Raw genomic sequence first — 18,934 nt, forward strand, 5'->3', positions numbered from 1 at the left:
ACTTGACCTCATCAGATAGGATAGTGGCCGGTCTTCGTGGGTGTGTTCAGAAACGGTGGAGGTCTGGGTACGGGCGAGTCGTATATCCCTGTCGTGTTCTTTGATCCTCTCCTGCATAGATCTCCCTGTTTCCCCGATGTAGACTTTGCCGCACTCAGAGGGAATCCTGTAGACAACACCATCTTGTTGAACCACTCGAACCAGTTGGCATCGCCCCAAGATATTGTTTTAGACTCCGACGCCAACTACTATGAATTAATTTTCTTATAAATTTAGAGAACGTTTTCAGATGTGTTAATTTTAAGATCCTGGAGACAAATTTAAATCCTGTTTGACGAAAACAGCAATTGATGGAGTGGGCGGGGTTTTTCGGGGAGGGTAAAATATAAATATTATAAATAATACAATAACGTGGATTGTTTTACTGAACATAAAAGTAGTATTAATAATGGTGTAAAAATACGATCATTAGGTAATTATAGTCAAGTGAATACAATTCAAGTAGTACATACAAAATAAGCTTCCACGTTATACTCGAGCCGAAGGCAAAAGTTGGCAAACGTGACAAAAACTAGAACGACGATTTCGCATTTGACTCAAACTCATATCATTGTCATAAAGTAAAAGTGAAAGAAATCAGACAAGCTAGCATATTTCTTGGTTACATCAGCTAAATTTGTTTTCAACTGTAATCAAAATAGTGTAAATAAAAATTTGATTTGATTGGTTTGATTTATTTCGTGACGGTGATTTGGATAAACAATGTTACCTTTTATTAATCCATTTACTGCTTAGTTGTAGTTTAGTCGATTGATAATTCGACGAAAACTCAATTGCTTGCATCGTAAACACGAAAATTCCTAACTAGGAATTCTGACCAACGTGCTCATGACGTAAATCTCAGCGTGACTACTTTCATTTCCTAAGCCGTCACCTTTGAACCAGGAACTCAAAGCAATTAACGTTAGCCACCCGGCTTAAAGCTCTTTATCTTTCAAGCCTCTTGTCTCTTGTCGTTAATCTTCCTCCGTTCCTCCTCAGCCAAGATACTTGAAGATATAGCTCAGAGTGTTGTTATAGAGAGGAGCGAGAGGAGAGCGGAAGGTGCGTGAGAGGAGGGGCTGGTGGCATGAAAAGCTTTGGGGGGGGGGGGGGGGATAGATTGAGAGTAGCAAGGAAATACTTTGAAAGCCTCTCTTTGCGATGTTCAATAAGAAAATAACCTTTTTTTTTTTTAAGGAAACTGTTTTTTTTCCCTATGTGTTTCTCTTTTTAGAGGAATTTCTCTTACCTTATGTCACTGTTTACAGATATCAGAATAAAAACAAAAATATTTTCAGAGCAAGCACCAGATTAGCGGTCTTAGTAAGAAATGGAACGATTACACGACTTCTTGTTGTAGACACACAACTCATTCCCAGGCTCCTGGTGTGGCTAGTGGCATGATCACGAGTGCCAAGAGTCTTCCTATCCAGGATAGGGATACGATCAAGTATTAAAATAATTTCGATCTACTTTCCAAACTTCCCACAGGAGAGATCAAAGAGATATATTTTTCTTTCGCTTAGATTTATCTCGCTCACTGAAGTGTATCACTCTGATCTGAATTTGAAAACCGGCTGCGCACCCTGTATCACACTTTTCATGTACAGTATGGGGCCCAGTTCTCGGCCACAAAAAAGCAAACTTGTATTTCTTACCTTGGAATAGCGGTAAGGGCTTAAAATTCCACGCACAACTAGCTTCAGCATTCAGTTTACACATGTAGAGCAATCGACTGCTCAACGCTGTTTTCTCCCGAGTAATATCGAAAATGGAGGCTTCGTTCGTGGGCCCAGTTATCGGCCAGCGGGTCCAGTTCTCGGCCAATAATAATAATAATAATAATAATAATAATAATAATAATAATAATAATAATAATAATAATAATAATAATAATAACGAATCTTTAGACAGAGACACAAACAGAGTGCGCGCGATTCCTCAGAATAAACAACGCTTTATTACCCTTTTTTGTTATTAAATCACTTATAAGGCTTGTGTTTTGATATTTCGATCACAAATTATCCTTAAAGAGCTTTGTTTCATGTTAGAAATGGAAGTTTTTTGTACACCTAGTTTTTCTCTTAAGTGCAGTCAAGCGAGGCTAAAAAAGAGTTAAGTATTTAAAACCGGGTTAAGTCAGAGCTCATAGTTTTCAACATGCCACCCCATTACAACTTTATTTTTACAACTACCTTGACGCGAATACTCCACACAAAACTATGATCGCTTTTAGTGTTGAAGGCGAGCAGGGTGGTCGAGAATAGGCAAATACGCAAAAGTACTAAGGAAATAATAAGGAGTAAATTTAGGTCAAAGAATTAAACAGGCCAGAAAAAGTTTATATTTAGCAGATAGCTTTATTACTCTACGTCCTTTATGGCAAGACTTGGCTCATTTGGGCTTTCTAGACGGACAAAATATAAACTTGAATTAAACGATGTAATTCGAGTAGCCGTAAACAAACACGTTTTCGGGGAAACCAAATTCACCTACCTTCGCGTCACCTCGACGTAGTCACAGAAAAACTCGGCAGGACGAAACAAAACTCGGGAGAACGGAAGACAAGGAATCAAGCTACCTTTGGAACAATTGCTTTTTATTCAAATTCATTTGTGGCGCGAAAAATAAGCGCTGAACAAAAAGTGGCCGAGAACTTGGCCCGGCCGAGAACTGGGCCCCACACTGTATGGCAATTAATTTCTTCAAGATACCACACGTAACAGCCTTTCCTTCGTCAAAGCATGTTTCTTCTGCGGAAGTCACGAAATGGGAAAGCTTTTTTTTGCCTCATGCACACAGAGTCGGAAAGTTCCGACGACTTGAAGCGATTCGCAGCTTGTCAGAGAAACACTGTAGCTTGAGATTTAGCAAACAAATGGTTCTCTTCGCGAGTATGCAGTAAACAAATTCATAAAGTGGTTCCCATCGTTGAAAGGTAAGCTTGATAAACTTGAAAATTTAATCTTGAAACCGTTTTTGTACTATGTAGGCCTTGTATAAGGTTCTCTGGGAAGCTAACGACTTTGCTGCCTTTTTAATAGCATATTAAAGCGGTAAATTTCAATCGAATTAACTTAATTAAGCTTCCAAGGCCATTGGCTTCGTCATCCGGTGCGGAATAAGTGGGGGAAGGGGGGGGGGGGGGATTGTGCTAATCACCCCCCCCCCTTTTGGAGAAGCAAAACATAAAAAAATTGAAAGAGGTTGTGAATATTATGACAGAAACAAAGGCAAATGCTTTGGAGAGGTACCTCATTGTAATAAGTAGGTTTCAAATTTCTACATTTTGGGAACATGCCTTATTGATTCTGCAACCCCAAGGTACCAGATACCCAACCCCTCTTGAAAAATCCTGGATCTGCCCCTGCAGATGTCCAGTAAAGATACACATTGTATGCTAAGTCATACGAAAATATGCTAACTCGTAAAAGGAGCACATACAAGTACAGTCAACTTCATTAAAAATATTATGACTTAAGCTAAGAATTAGATGGATTCAAGGATTCAAACAGACTGCTGTTCTGCCTAGTGTCCATTTTCTGACATTGTTCTTTCCAGTAGCCATTTACTTGGGCAATGATTTTTTTAAAATTATTAATTTGTTTGTTTGTTTATTTATTTGTTAATTTATTTATTTAGCTTGTTTGTTTACCAATTAACTTTGTTCTCTTTTGACAGGTGTGCACTGAGATGACTGAAACACTCAGACAGAGCAACGATACTAAAAGAGCTTCTGGACATAATAGCAATAGGTGAGTACATACATTTTTGTCTCTTTTATGAATGTTTTTTAATCTAAACTCTGAGTTGATAGTAGAGGTAGCCTTATAAAAATAATCCCCCTGACGAGCCACATAATGTATTGAACCCCGATTATCCAGACTCGTTGGGACTAGACGAAATAGTCCAGATAATCGAAGGTCCGGATAATCAAAAATGTGAATATTAATGAAGAACAAAGCTGTTTAAATAAAGCAACATTTAATCGTGAAACAACACTTTTACAAATCGTTTGGAAAACAATATGGTCTACTGTATATCTTGAACCACTCAACTCTGAGCCAATCAGGACTCATTCGAGTGTTCTTCATTACATGTAGCTACAATGCATGTGTGCAAGCGCTGCTTTTGCTCTTTAAAAGCAAAACAAACTTGCTTTTGACTGCACTTTTCAAAGGTATACTTTTAAAAAGAATATTGCTATGGATCTTGATCATGACTAGTAAATATTCGTGACAAAATTGGGACTAGAGAAAAAGTCCGGATAATCAAGAAGTCCAGATAATTGAGGTACGGATAATCGAGGTTCGAGTGTGGTCAATTCAAAATGTCAACATCCCTCCTGGGCAATCCTTAGACATTAGACATTTTTGAATTTTCAGGTCGTCAAATTCCCATCTTTCTGGCCAAAAATGAACAAACAAAGGGTAGAGAATCTACTTGAATTGTAATACTTTAACAACAAAAGTGGCTTGAGTAATTTTCACAGGTGAGACTTTATATTACATGTATGTACCTTCAAACACTGTACAAACCTTAATTTTGAAGGCATTGGTTTTGATCCATGACATACAGTATGCAAAGACCCCTGTTCAACTTGTCTCTTGATGTCTTCTACAATGCTTCACCATGATCTTGAGGCAACTTCAAGATTCAAATTCCTCTGACTTCTCCCATACAATGTAGATTGTCATGTCAAATGCTCCACCCCAATATCAAGGACTGATGTCAAATTTCCTACCACCAGCCCAGATGCACCATAGGTCAAACTCCCAGGGTATGCCTCGGGGTGGGTGTTGTTTAATGACTATTCAGTATTTGATTGATACATAATTTAGAAAGACTAAATGAGACAGCTAGTTGCTTTTGTTGTTGTTGTTTTTTTTTTCATTGAATTATTCATTATTAAATAAATGCATTAAATCGCCAGCTCTTGCTCAAAGTGACAAGTCTGTCTCGTGTCTAGAGCAAATATGGCCCTAAATGTTATTTAAGCAACATTTGACTCGAGCCAGTGCTGGTCAGCATCTTTTTAGCAGGGGGCATGTGCTGTGGAGCTTGTACGAGATTTTGCAGGGGTTACATGTTTTGCTTACCAGCTGTGTAAGGACCAGTTTGCCTTGAGTTTCATTCCTACTTGGAGCATGCTTTTGAGGCTGGTATCTCACCCAGCTCACACCAGCCCTTATTTCTCTTTCCCACCCTCATTGGTAATGAGTTTTTAATAGTGTAAATGTAATGATAACTTTCTCTTTTCTGATGTTTCATTTTCATTTTCTCTTTCAAATAGGTTCTTTGTTGATCTTACTGACCAATCAACACAAAAAGTAATGATTGGAAACATCATCATAACTACATGCATGTGTTCAGGTCAGTAAATTATAATAAATCTATAATCCTTAAGTGCAAGTTAAGATTTTTTTATGTGGGGAGACATTTTGCAATTAGACATCACCTCAAATTTGTTGCCCAGACTATAAAAGAAATTTTTAAATAGAATTCTTAGCATGGGACATTCTCTTCCTTTAATTTATTTACTTATTACAGACTTAAGGCCCTACAGAATTTCTTTAACGTTTGCTTTTTATTTCTCTACAGTTTCTTGCTGATTTCACTGCTAAAGGAACAGTTTACATCAAGTCAAAGACAGGGAAACAATCATCAAACTCTTTATCTTAGGGGTGTCAAGTAGCCCTGGCTTATTACCATTATCACTGAATCACCCTGGACAAACGTTTTGCTTTTTCTTACAGTTTCTGAATGACTGCAATAATTACGATGGAATGATCATGGAATAAGTCATAAATATTGGAAAAGAGGAATATGACCTGCTAGAACAATTGGTGAGTACTAAACAATATTATTTTCTAAAGTATCAAGATTTAATGAAATATCAGTGGCCTGTGTTGATGATGAAAGTTGAACATAGTTGCACGAGGCATATTTGTCTAAACTGGCCTCAGTGTGGGTCATTAAATTGTGGCCTAATAAGCCAACCAAGGGTTTAGAATCTAATTATTAGAGAATAGTATTTCTTTAACAGTGCGATATCTGGAGCAAAGTATATTTTCATTATGATCCTATATCAAAAAAAAAAAAAAAGATGGAAGGTATTGTGTATTAAAATTGATGTCATACCATAATTAATAAGACCTTTACCTCAGTTTTTATACAATTGAAGAACTTGATGGAAAAAGGGAACTTGGGATTTTCATTAAAAATGAACATTGCAAATTAAAAAAGGATTAAAATTTTACAAAAAAGTTTGTTTGGAGCAGAGCAGCTATATCTGGTAAATTTGGAATAGCATCATGACCTCTATAACTATTTTTAATTGGACACCTGTAGACTTTTTGCCACAAGAGTTCAACTGAAAATGAATTTAAGGAGTTAATTTGAGAAGTTTTTTCTGCCAAAAGGCATCTGATGATGACCAAGCTTCACGAATAACACCGATGGAATTCATAAGGATCAGAATAAGTTTGTTTGGAGCAGAGCTGAGCTATATCTCATAAATTTGAAATAGCATCATTATTAAAAGTGACCTCTATAATCTTTAATTGGACACCTGAGGACTTTTTGCTGGGAGAGTTCAACTAAAAATGAATTTAAGGACGAGTTAATTTTAGAAGTAAATGTTTCTGCCAAAAGGCATCTGATGATGACCAAGCTTCATGAATAACACAGATGGAATTAACAGGGATTAGAATTAAAGGGGGGGGGGGGGGGTGGGGACAGATATCCATGCTAAAGTTTTTCAGAACTCCTGAAGTTTTTCAGAACTCTGAAAAGAGGATTTACTCTGTGATCCTAAAACTTTTTTTTTTTGATCCTAAAACTTAAGTTGCTGTGTACACCCTTGCAGAAATTTTGAGGTCTTAACTGTTTTCTCCATGTCATAAGAGATCACCAGAGCAACTTACAGCATTTTTTGTGGGTTAAGCCAAATTTCATCTCTTTTTTTCAGTTTCGTTGAGCAACTTTGTAGATGTACATGGAGTATACATGTCCGTTTTTTGCATTTAGTTGTCATTTTTGATTAATTTTCCATTAATTTAACATTATTTTCTAACCTGCTGAGAAAATGATGAAATCTGAAATGGCTCACCAACCAAAAAAAATGAGCTGCACATATCTATATGTGCTGTATCAATACAGTAGTGTCATCATTGGGGACCTACAGTGTAGAGGCAGTTGGTGGGGTTAGTGAAAGTCAAAATGGCAGGGAAAAATCAGCTAAGACAAGTTGGAGGGAAACCAAGGAATCCCTGGCTTATATGGAGTCTTACCACGCCAGTTCCAAACAGCTGGCTTCTGATTGAGCAGAAAAAATCCTATATTAAACTTTTGAATTAAAACACCTATTAAATTAAATGTGCCATGTCTAAAATGAACTATTTTTAAAGAATTTATTTCACAAGAACTCAGTTCTTTTAGGGGGTTGGGGCAAATGGGGTGCCAATAGAAGCATAAGACAACCATGAAAAATGTGTAAATTCACTTCAAGTTTAAGGACTGGTCATGACAAAAATGAGGGAAGGGTGAGCTTAACCCTTTTGATGCATGGAAAAAGGGGTGGACCATAAAGGGTGGCTCTCACTACAATGGGGGTGGGTCATGTGTAAAACATGCTTTAATCTGATCATCCAGGAAGTGTTTTACTGTGACAGTCATTTTATGAGTTTGAGTTAAAACTTTAAGAACTCGGGAGCCCTTTTACTACAATATTTAACCTGTCATTTTATGGCAAGCATGATTGATGTTATTTACACATCAAGCCTTTATAACCAGAGCAAGAGAAAGATGAGTAAAAGCAAAAGTATTCATTGTAATATAAGGTGTGGGTATTGTGATACTTTACCTGGTCCTCCCTTTCTATTGGTGGACTAAGGGGTGGGCTACTGAAAATGCTTTTGTGATAGATTTGATTTTTTGCCATCTAACCCCTTCCTGTATGTACTTTATGACCAGTACCGTAAAGGTATATGTATAAAAACTAAGAATGAATGTCGTAGAGGTTTTCCTGTTTTCATGAACAAGGTCAATAATAAGCCAGGTATTTTTAGTTTTCACATTAACAGAATTCCTTAAAAACTTTCTTGTCAGAGAGTACCAGCTGATTATAATTGAATGGTTGCCAAGGTTTAACACTGCAATGCCATCAAATGCTAAAATAAATGAAAAGAAGGATCTGCATTAAAGACAGTTTTTATTCCTGCCAAACTTTGCATTAGATTTCTGGCTGTGATTACACTTTAATCATTTCTTATAAGGTGAATTTGATGCACTATTGGTCTTCAAAAGATGCAGTATTACTTTTTGACCATCATTTCCAGGAATAAACATTTACAATATTAGTCTTTTGTTCTAGCATAAAGTAAATTTGACAGTGAACTTTATAGGGCATGAAGATTAAGCCAAAGATAATTACCAATCAAAATACCAGCAACTGAGTGTGACAACACTCAAAACTTTTCTCACTGCTCAGTTGTATTTCAAGATAAGAACAATAGTGGAAGGCTGATATCATCATACATGTACATGTACCAGGGGCACCCAACGACCGTTTTCTCTCTAATGCTGTTAGATGCTGTTTTAGGCTATCTGGAGTACTTTTAAAGCTCTGTAGGTTAATTTTAGGTTGCACTAAAAATATTTTATCTGTTCGGATATTCTAGGGGAACTTGAGTATTCTCGAATTTATTAGGGCTTTTTTGTCCATTTCCCGAAAACCTTAGGTCTTATCGCCTTTCCGAAAATGATAGCTGACCTTTTTTTGGTACTCAAAACGACATTTTCAACAGTCCGAAAACAACAGACTTTAAATTTCTCATATCACGAAAGTTCGAGGTGCCAATTCTCTCAAGAAAATCAGAGGGGATTAAAGGCCTTCCGAACAGATAATTTACCGAAACGATCCGTTGGGTGCCCCTGATGTACATGATTCTGGCCTTAAATTTAGTTGTTCTTTGAAGGTTTCCGAACTTTAAAAGGTATTGAATAACAGGATATCAATCCACAACAGGACATTTTGACATTTTCAGCCTTGATTAGAACTTAGTGGTAGATACACCATAAAATGATGGTTTTAGGTCCTGGGCTTGTATAGCTTCATCATAACAGGTTTTTAAATGAGTTAAGACTAGCGAGGGCCAGATGTACAGTATATTGATCAGAATGGATTTTACTATGCCCTGATTGACAATTCTCATGACCTTTTTTGTACTTGATTTACAATATATTTTGTGAGAACATCATTTATCAATTTGGAAACACGTGTCAGATGAGGGAGGTCATGACTATACACAATGTATCTCCATAGGGAAAAAGGGGGCTTATAACTGGAATTTGTTTCGCTAGTAGAAAATCTGAAACACACTGAAATGTCTGAAACACTATCAATAGTCAGACAAGTACATGTAATGTACATGCAAAATCGTCTTCGGTGAAACATTGTCTTGATACTCCACCCGAATTCTCAAGACTTTATGAAAAGAAGTGGAATGCAAACCTAAAGACCTGCGAATTTTGATTCTAGATCAGGCTTCAAGGTGGGACTCTTTAAGAATGGTGCCTACTAAATACAAAGGTTTTGCGTGTACTTGACATCTGCAGTTACATGTTTAAAGTTGGATTTCAGTATGATTTTCTTCGATTTTATAGTTTTTCAGATAAAAGACGTTAACAGTGGGTGGTTAACGATACGCTGCTATTGTGGTGTTCCTGGTTTGAGTACAGGTTCATTAAACTTGATTCAATCACAGTAGGAAAATCTGCCTTTCATTTTGGTTGCGTACATGCACTATTGGATGAGAACCTGTGAAAAACCTGTGAAAAACCTATGAAATAACATGTGACACAGAAACACCCTGTGAAAAAACCTGTGAATTTTGCAAGGGCTAAATTTTGTAGAAAAATCACAAAATCTAGAACCTGTGAATTTTAAGAAAAAACATGTGGAAAAACATGTGAACAAAATAGGAAGAAATTTCACTTTTAAAACCTGTGAATAAACCTGTGAAATAACCTGTGAAGAAATTTCACTGAAAATATGCTCAAAAAACCTGTGAAAAAAGCTGTGAGAATAAGCTATCAAGACCTTTCACTGAAAAAAAAAACAGTGAAAACGTATTTGAAAAAAACTTTTTTAAAATAATTCTGCAACAAAAATTAACACTTAAAAGGCCGTGAAAATGTGAAACATTTTTTGAATTTTGCATGATTGAAATCTGTTTTGCACTGCACCATGCATGTGGTTAACTTACGTGGTAGGGTAGTTGATTACATCAATGTCATCCCGAGCGTGCGCATGGTGTGTAAACCATGCGTTGCGTGAGGCACAGAAATGCACAGAGTGCGTGCGCTCTAGCAAAAGTAGGCACCGTCCTTGACTTACATGTTGCGTTAACTGAAAACACATTTAATTTTAGCTTTGTCTAAGTTCTAATTTACAAAGAATATTTGTTGCTTAAACAGCCGGGGATAGGAGATCATTCCCAAATTACTTCTTCCAGGGTGGTACAGTTTTGTTATGCTGCACCAGCACTATTGGTTGTTTTTAACAATGTTACAAAAATTGTTGGTTATTTGAACAGCCCAAAAATGTAGCAGGTTGACTGAAGGAACACTTTGTACAAATTATAGCACTATGGTGCTTTTCATAACTGAGTTATTTCAGAAAGGATTTTGAAAGAATTTCAATTTAATAGTATGCAGTGGCCATCTTTGTTAACTTCGTTGGGGAACCGATATGGCAACCATAAAATTACACAAGAAATAACATAGATTTTGTTATCAATATAATTCGCATTCACTTCATAGCTTTTGGATATTACATTTAAAATATTTTCTGGTCTGAAAATCTAAAAGAATGACGAAAAAGTATCCACTTTTTGACAGCTCAGCTGGAACATCATAAACCTCAAAATGTTCTGTTCCGAAATTACGTGTACAGTAGTATTGAATTAATACCAAAATTGGCACCGAAGGTTAATTAATTCTAGAACATGGAAAAGACCAGTGGCATTTTCGTCTCTTTATGAATGTTTTTTTTTATCTAAACTCAGTTTATAGTAGAGGAAGCCTTATAAAAATAATCAGCCTGACGAGCCACTTAATGTATCAGTCAATTCGAAATGCCAGCATCCCCCCCTCCCAGACATTTTTGAATTTTCAGGTGGTCAAATTCCCTTCTTCCTGGCCAAAAATGAACAAACAAAGGGTAGAGAATCTACATTGTAATATTTGTTTTTGATGTGGTCAGACGAAAACGACGTACCATGCATATATCAATACTCGCTGGTTCACTGACAAAATGATATAGGAAAACATGTGCAGTGTCTCTGTCCAGTAACAACAACAGTAGCAGAAACAACAACTTCATTAACGTGTCTAGGTAAAATAGCCGAGGGCGAAGCTAAGCCCTCTACTAATTGAGAACACCTAAAAGTTAAGATTAAGGAACTATTTATAGCATAAATATAGTAAAACTATATAATAAAAAATAGTAGAATATGAACTATTTGGTAGAATGATCAAAATAATTTCACTCAGAGTTGGCTGATGCAGATGAGGGAGGAGTTTGTGATAGCAAATCCCACTCAATTTGGCAAACAAACGGCTAAAGAGATACTGTCTTGATATAAGACCAAACTCTCAGAGCCTTCCATCAAATGTTGCATGGAAAAAAAGTAAGAAGAACTTATATTCTGAACTTGGCATTTCAAGCGCTTAGAGTAAGTGGCTAGTCCTATTATTAGTAAAGAATATTATGCTGAATTACTGCAATCCTTCACCCTTAAACCTCGGTGACTTTAGAAATGATTTACTTAGAACTTTTTAGCATAAAAAATTACTTTAATTAACTAAAGAATTCAGAAATTTAGCTGGTTTTGACGTGAGAAGAAGCTTTTTTTCACGTGTCAATCTCTAATTAAAACTGTCGATAAGAAATAGGGATTAAATGTAATCAGAATCTGTGGTTTAACCCCGTCTCAGTAATTTTCAAGAATTTTTATTCAGATCAGTTGCTTATTTATTGGAATAATTTGAATGGTCTGTTGTTTTAATTCTCAGTAGGGAGTAGTGTAGTATTGTTCTTTCTCATCATTAATAAGTCAGTAATTTTAAATTAAACAAAGGAAATCATGACCGTGCCGGTGTTTCGAGTTTCATCTTAATTAGCATAGATTGTATTTCTCCGTTTTCTCATTAGCCTCGATTGAGAAGATATATCAAACACTCAAGACCGTGTTTCACCGCGTTTCTAAGCACCTCGAATTTCGTCAAGACTACGCTACGCGTCGTATTTTCAAATCTCTTCTCAGTGTTTGGAAATATGGTCAAACACGGTTTTTCGTGTTTGATATTACATTTGCACTGCTCGATGCAGCACGCTCGTGTAGGGAAATCCAATCAAATGCAAAATCCTGCGCTTGGGTATGTTCTCAGCATTGAATAGAAAATTTGGGCAATATCTCAGTTATTGACAAGTTTCTTATATAAAAATATGTTATGCTTTGGAAGGTTTTGATATTGTAAATAATTTTTATATTTGCTTTTCTTTCAGGTACAAAGCAGGTTACATGAACCAGAAGAGAACACGTTATTTGCAAAGCAAAGAACTGTTGAAATAAAATGTCCTGAATAATCTTAGTTCGAGTAAACTTGAGATCAGAATTCGGGCATTTCTTTTAGAGTAGTTGTCCCGTAACTAGTCAATTCGTCGTCAAGTCTTTTGGCGGGAAAATTTTCGCGCTTTTAAAGGAACCCCAAAAAAGGACGAAAAAAAAACTAAGTCTTTTGGCGGGAAATTGTTCTTAGAAAAAAAAGTCTGAGCTTTTGAATGGTGTCTGGTTTTGAGTCAATAATATACTAAGTCTTTTGGCGGGAAAAATCTTGCACTGCGCAAATGGTTTTTCCCATCAAAATTCTAATTATATATTTGATTTCTGACTAGACCCTGTCCAAAAGCGCAGAATTTTTTTTCTTCGCGGCAACCCTACATAGTCAAAAAATAGTAAAAGAGATAGCCTACATTTCTTCTAGTTTCCAGGCCCCTTTTAATTGAAAAAGTCGAAAAGACAATAGATGATAGACAATTAAAGTTGTGAAAACATTTTATTGATTGCTTTCATTCTACTGAGTAATTAAAGTAAACATTGAACTTGATTACAACACTTGAATACAAGCAATGATTACACAATACTTTTAAGTCGCAAAATCATTGGATATTATAAGTATCAATAGAAAAATAACTACGGCAAAATATTGCTGCTTCACAAGCTAAGCTGTTAAGTCTAAAAATATTGCAAATATTGCAGAAAATGTAGTTAATAAAGTTGGAAAACAATTTTGGCTGGATTAATACTTTCTGGTTGTATCGAGTATTTAAAGATCTTAACTTCTTATGAAAGATACAGTTTGACGAAGCAGACAATTCAGTGGCAAGGTTAACCTTAATACGTCAAGTTTTTGACGCATTTTTTCAATGACTCGTCAAATGACAACTAACATAACGACAGAGCGAATAGTATTGCCGCTACAAAATAACACAACAGAGCATGCAATCATCACATGTCATGATTACATTGCTCTGTTACATCATTTTGTGGCGGCAATATAGATCGCTCTGTGATTACACCGAAACAATTTCGTAAGTTATTTAGCTAGAGAATTTTGCATGAGTTCACTAATAATTATGAGCTTCCTGGTAGTAAGATCAAAATTCTAAACGAGAGATTGATCATTTGAGAAGTGTATTTCAGTCCAACATGCCTATGACAGCCTTTCATTAATGAAACAAGAGACAAAAATTGAATTGATTATGTCGGACAACTGGATGCTAAATTAATTTTCAAAATAATTCTGTCGTCTCCTTAATAGTTCCATTCCTGTCCTTGGTATTTGATTCCCGCTAGTTTTGTGAAAGATCGCTCAATCAATTCTCGATGTAACATTTGAAAAAAACTCTGATGATCAAAAAAAATATTATCTCGAGTATGTTAACCTGTAATTATCTAGTATTTCTTCAAGAATTCTTGTCCTCTGGATCTGTCGTCTGGATTGTTATCCACCTCATTCAGTAAGCTTTGCTGAGTACACTGAGAGAGAACAAGAATATAAGGGTTAAAATAAAGAAACTTTCAACGAATTTTCCAAAGCTATGTACAATACTACATGTGCTTTTATATTAGTTCAAATGCTCTTTCACGAGAATTTTCTGGTACATCAATATTTTCATGGTAGTGATTTTCTTTCTTCTCCTAATTTTTTTGCTTGAAACTGTATTGTTATCTCAATAAGAAAGCAGATGTTGATCAATCCAAGGGCTCACTAAATTGACGCACATAAATTAAGAGACAATTGTAAATAATATCTTTCTGTGGCGTAATAAAGCTGTCCTTTCAACAGATAGAATACATTTGGAAAAATGAAGATCGATCATTTTTATTATGATTTTCGTAAAAAAGCAAGTAATACGATTACATTTTCTTAGCAATCTCACCTTGTACTCAATTTAATCGTTTGGTTTTGAAGTTTTAACACGTGTGTTTGAATTTATAATTTGCATACCAGAAAAAGGTGCACTTTTCAAGACAACATCGAATGTTTTAAAATGGGAAATTTACATACGAATAACTTCAAAACATCTACAGAACCAATAAATCAGATACAAACCGCAGGTTTATTAGCGTAAAATCAGTTCAAGATAGTGTCCCTAATACCCCTTGGCTTTAAAATAAATACTTCCACAAATAGTAGCCTTGTTCGCGAATTACGAAGAACATATTTCGCTAAAATCAAATATAACCTATTATAATACTCGTTTCGAAACCAATTGCGCATTATTCGGGTTTGTCACAAGTGCATGAATAAACACGATCCAAATTAAAATCTGGAAGGCAACCACAGTTTCAAACAATGATCCCATCGAACGCCGATAAGACGACAAGATGTGTAAATTATGTCTTTTATTTGTTTATTTTTTTAAAATAAAAAACTCTACACCTTTTGATACATTTTTCGGTTTGTCAAAAATTAAACATTTCATGTGATATAGATAAAACATTTAACAAAAAAGGACAGTCGATTCGACGTCCGTTGTTTTGTTTACATTCCAATCATACCATTGAAATTGTTGGGATCTAATCACGTGGCAAATTCCTTGCCCGAAAAATTGTGATAAAAATCAAGAAAAAGCTTTATGAAAAACCTTTGAAATTTACTTTTTCCTTGCCCGTTTCAAAGGGTGGGGTACAAACAAAATTGTTTACCTAAGTGGTAGTTTAAACGAAGTTTAAAGAATTTAAGAGAACATTCATACATGTTGATGATTCGCGTTATTGTTTCTTTTTCTCATTAATTTGGTAATTAAACAAATCAAGTGGCATTCTTAATTGTTTACAAATTGTTAGTGTTAATGTTTATCCTATGTTGGAGAAAACGGGACATGATTCCCTGAATTTTGTTTCGAAATCCGCAGATTATTTGTAAAAATGGACCACATCTTGATTAACCGGCAACAAAATTAAGTCGCAATTTTGGCGCATTTTTTCGTGGCAAATTATTCCTGTTTTAAGAATATGGACGAACACAATTTGAACAAGTTGGCAGTCGTTATTCGTGAAAAACAATCGCTTTTCTCTGAAAGTCAAGCTCCTCATTCGTAAATATATTTCAAAATTATTTAGAATCGCCACGCAAATATCTAAATTTTAGTTTTTGGAAAAACTCAATTTGTCGAATTAGTTGTGTCACACAAAGTATCCGCGACAATATTAAGCTGTTGTAAGAAGAGGTGTATTGTTCTAAAATGCGCTACTGACGAAGAAAATAATTTTTAATCACATAAGAAATTTTTATAAACACATGTGGATTCTTGAAAGATCGAAAGTAAAACAACATCGCCAAATTCGTACGTAGAGGTACTGACATAAAATTAATGAAGTCACGCTCAAAACAAAAAACCTCCAAATTTTGGGTGGAGGAGCCCTTCAAAACATAGTTTTTACAGAAACGTTAATTCACGCAATCCAAAATTGCTACAGTTTAATGTTTCTCGATAAATGTTTAGGAAATTGGACAAAGTTTGGCCAATTTGGCAACAACGATTTTAAATTAGCAGACAGCAGTTTAAAATCAGCGCGAGATTTCTCCTTTCCCCTAAGCATTTCTAATGCCATGGGATTTCAACATAGTTTGCTTTAATTTTCTTGAAAAACTTATTCCCAAAAAGATCAATATCTTGTTTTCGTCTTGCAATACGTCATTGCATTGCCGTGGTAGTTGTGAACACATGTACACATTACGGACCAGCAATCATTAAATTTAAGTAGGTTTTCAAAAGCTTACCTCCGCTCGACTCTTTAATTGTGATTTCCTCTTGCGATGTCCGTATCAATATGCTTTTTATAGGGTGCTTCACCTGAAATTGAAATGGAAGGGTCAGACTTAGCAAATTCTATCCAGCCAATAACTAATTTATTACAGTCCGAGCCTCCTAATCACACTTCAACAAAGCGTGTGTTTCTGAAAGGTTCAATCGGTTTATGCACGATAGCTCGTCTAATATCCCGAAAGAGCAGCATCATTCTATATTAGTTTGTCTCTCAGCGACAGTTGTGTCTTGTGCCCGGGATATATAGGCACAAGATTTTGTTTACGAATAAAAAAATTGCCATCTGTTGCAATAATAGTTCACCATAGTAGCATTAGCCTTATGTACACATTGTGGACCTATTTTTCTTGATATTCATTTCATGAAGTTTTTATTTAATTTTCTGCAGCTTACCTTCGTGCAATTCTTTGCTGGCGTTTTCCTCTTTTCATGTCCTGATAAAGATCTTTTAACAGCGCTTCACCTGAAAATTAATAAGAAAAATTCAGGAATAATCAAATGCACGCACTATCTGGTAGAACGACAAGTTATTCCTGAATTGAACTTCTTCGGTATTTGCCATCGAACAATATGTTTTAAAATTCTTACTAGGAAATAAGTCAATTGATATGTCGATAGCTTGAACATCATGCGTTTATCTATCGTTTCAGTTTCCAAAAGCGATCAACTTCTCATCCCATTCACCAAGATAACAGTAGTCACATCTACACACTGTGGAACTATTTTTATTACAAGATTCATCGTAAAACATACCTTCGCGTACTGAAACTCTACAGGTGGTTAGTTCCCGCCTAATCAATGTGTTGAAATGTGGTAGCTCCAGCTATGCTTTATCGATGTTTCCTCAAAGGCACTTCACCTAAAAAGGAGAATAGCAGTGGGATGAGTAATGTCGTTATTGGAACAATTTTTTCAGTATTGGTTCTTGGCGCAAGAGAAACTGTTTTCAAAAACCCTAAAAAATTGGTCATATCTTGTCGAAAACTGCTCGTGTCGTGTTGTGAACTGTTTGGAAGTGTGTAACGCTAGTACATGCAAATTTCACAACTACCCTTGCCTTTTACTTCAGCCTCTGAAGCGAGATAAACTGGGAAGTGATACATCCTCCACAATTCCCTTTCTGTTGACGGCCTTCAAGGCGTTGTCCTCCATTTTCTAAGACTTTCTCTTCACTCGGAGGAGTCAAACCTTCCCGACCACGAAGAACGAAAGAATAAAATGCAAATGAGTTCCCCAATCGCAAAAAAAATCAAACCCAAGATTTGCACGTGAGAGCTGCATGGCGAGTTTCCCGAGTATTTTTTCAATAGCCCTTTTCACGGTTCACTTTTCTCATTTGCATTGCAGTATAATCCAGCATGTCTACGAGGCGATGTCGGGCAATTTTAAAGTTCCTGTCCGACATGACCTCGCATCCACGTTGAATAACACTGCTACATTGTAATGCAAATAAGAAAAGTTAATCGTGAAATGGTCTATTGAATAGGTAATTTGCGACCTGTTTTTACGTTTGTTCCTCAACGAATCCTGTTCAATAATCTTTGATATGGAAATGAGTTTTAGTTGTGCGTTGTCTTGCATTTTTATATAACTTATTTTCGCATGAAAAGCAGTGTACCAGGGCTTGTTTTCGTTCAGCAACAGAATGATTTTCCTTACCTTTGCATCGGTTGATCAGATTTCTTTAAATAACGATAAAAAAAAGGAAATTAAAGTAAGAAGATGGTGTGACAGCGTTACTGGTGTTTCGCTTAGAAGATGCAGTTTTTGCTAGAACAAGCCTTGTAGCGAGCCTTTTACATTTTTATTATTATTTTTACAAAAATGGCGCGGTAAAAATTCCTTTGAGAAACTGCGCAGATCGTGCCAGGCGTGCGTTTCTCAAAAATCCCGAAAACTGCTCGGGCCCGAACTGAGCCGGAAAGCTACCGAAAACGTTTTCTCCTGTTTCGCAAACGCCGGAAACTTTTGCACCCACAAATCTTCCGAGACTTCAAAAAATGTTCCCGTTTTATTTTCGTCGCATGAAAATGGATTAGCCGGGCTACTTTTTGCGAAAGTCCAAAGCCCTACATGAAGAGAAGAATTTCTTCGAAACTCACCCTTGGTCTGTATGTACGGGATTTATAAGCGTCGGTCCACACCGGAGTGGTCCCTAGCAGCGTGAGCGAGTCAAGTTGTTCCTACTAATAATGCGCAGATCTAAAGTTGACGAAGCACACGTATCCATTTGAGACCAATCCAGTGTGAACATCGCAAAACCTTGCTTCTGACACCAAAATAGACCACCAGCAGCCTCTTGGTTTTCAGTCCGTTGAGTATGACGTGAAAGTACGTGCGAGATGACACATAGCCGCGCGTGGCCGCATTTGCGTGCGAGGCCATTTTGCTCTAGCGCGTTCTTTCCGCTTCCGTCTAATCTTAGGACAGAAAACCAAAGAGAACCAGCGTGCGTGAAAAATAACAGATAAACTTACAAGTGAATGGCAT

At 36.2% G+C, this 18,934-nt stretch overlaps 3 long non-coding RNA genes across 4 annotated transcripts; 2 read left to right on the plus strand and 1 right to left on the minus strand.

Moving 5' to 3' along the window:
• Positions 1–2,760: 2,760 nt before the first annotated feature.
• LOC149096859 (uncharacterized) lies at positions 2,761–5,722 on the plus strand. Of its 2 annotated transcripts, XR_016204285.1 has the most exons (5): positions 2,761–2,980; positions 3,724–3,797; positions 4,428–4,534; positions 5,336–5,415; positions 5,644–5,722. It is a non-coding gene; the product is annotated as an uncharacterized LOC149096859 (long non-coding RNA). The 2 variants fall into 2 exon arrangements; XR_016204284.1 differs by lacking the exon at positions 4,428–4,534.
• Positions 5,723–5,728: 6 nt separating this feature from the next.
• LOC149096860 (uncharacterized) lies at positions 5,729–13,396 on the plus strand. Its single transcript, XR_016204286.1, has 2 exons — positions 5,729–5,888; positions 12,614–13,396. It is a non-coding gene; the product is annotated as an uncharacterized LOC149096860 (long non-coding RNA).
• Positions 13,397–13,406: 10 nt separating this feature from the next.
• On the minus strand, positions 13,407–17,692 carry LOC149096861 (uncharacterized). Its single transcript, XR_016204287.1, has 5 exons — positions 17,496–17,692; positions 17,198–17,303; positions 16,838–16,907; positions 16,399–16,471; positions 13,407–14,147 (listed from the first exon to the last, which is right to left on the minus strand). It is a non-coding gene; the product is annotated as an uncharacterized LOC149096861 (long non-coding RNA).
• Between the last annotated feature and the right edge of the window lie 1,242 nt (positions 17,693–18,934).

Source organism: Orbicella faveolata, unplaced genomic scaffold (genome assembly GCF_042242905.1).
Source record: "Orbicella faveolata isolate gen_17 unplaced genomic scaffold, um_ofav_v1 contig_47, whole genome shotgun sequence".
Classification (NCBI taxonomy): Eukaryota; Metazoa; Cnidaria; class Anthozoa; order Scleractinia; family Merulinidae; genus Orbicella; species Orbicella faveolata.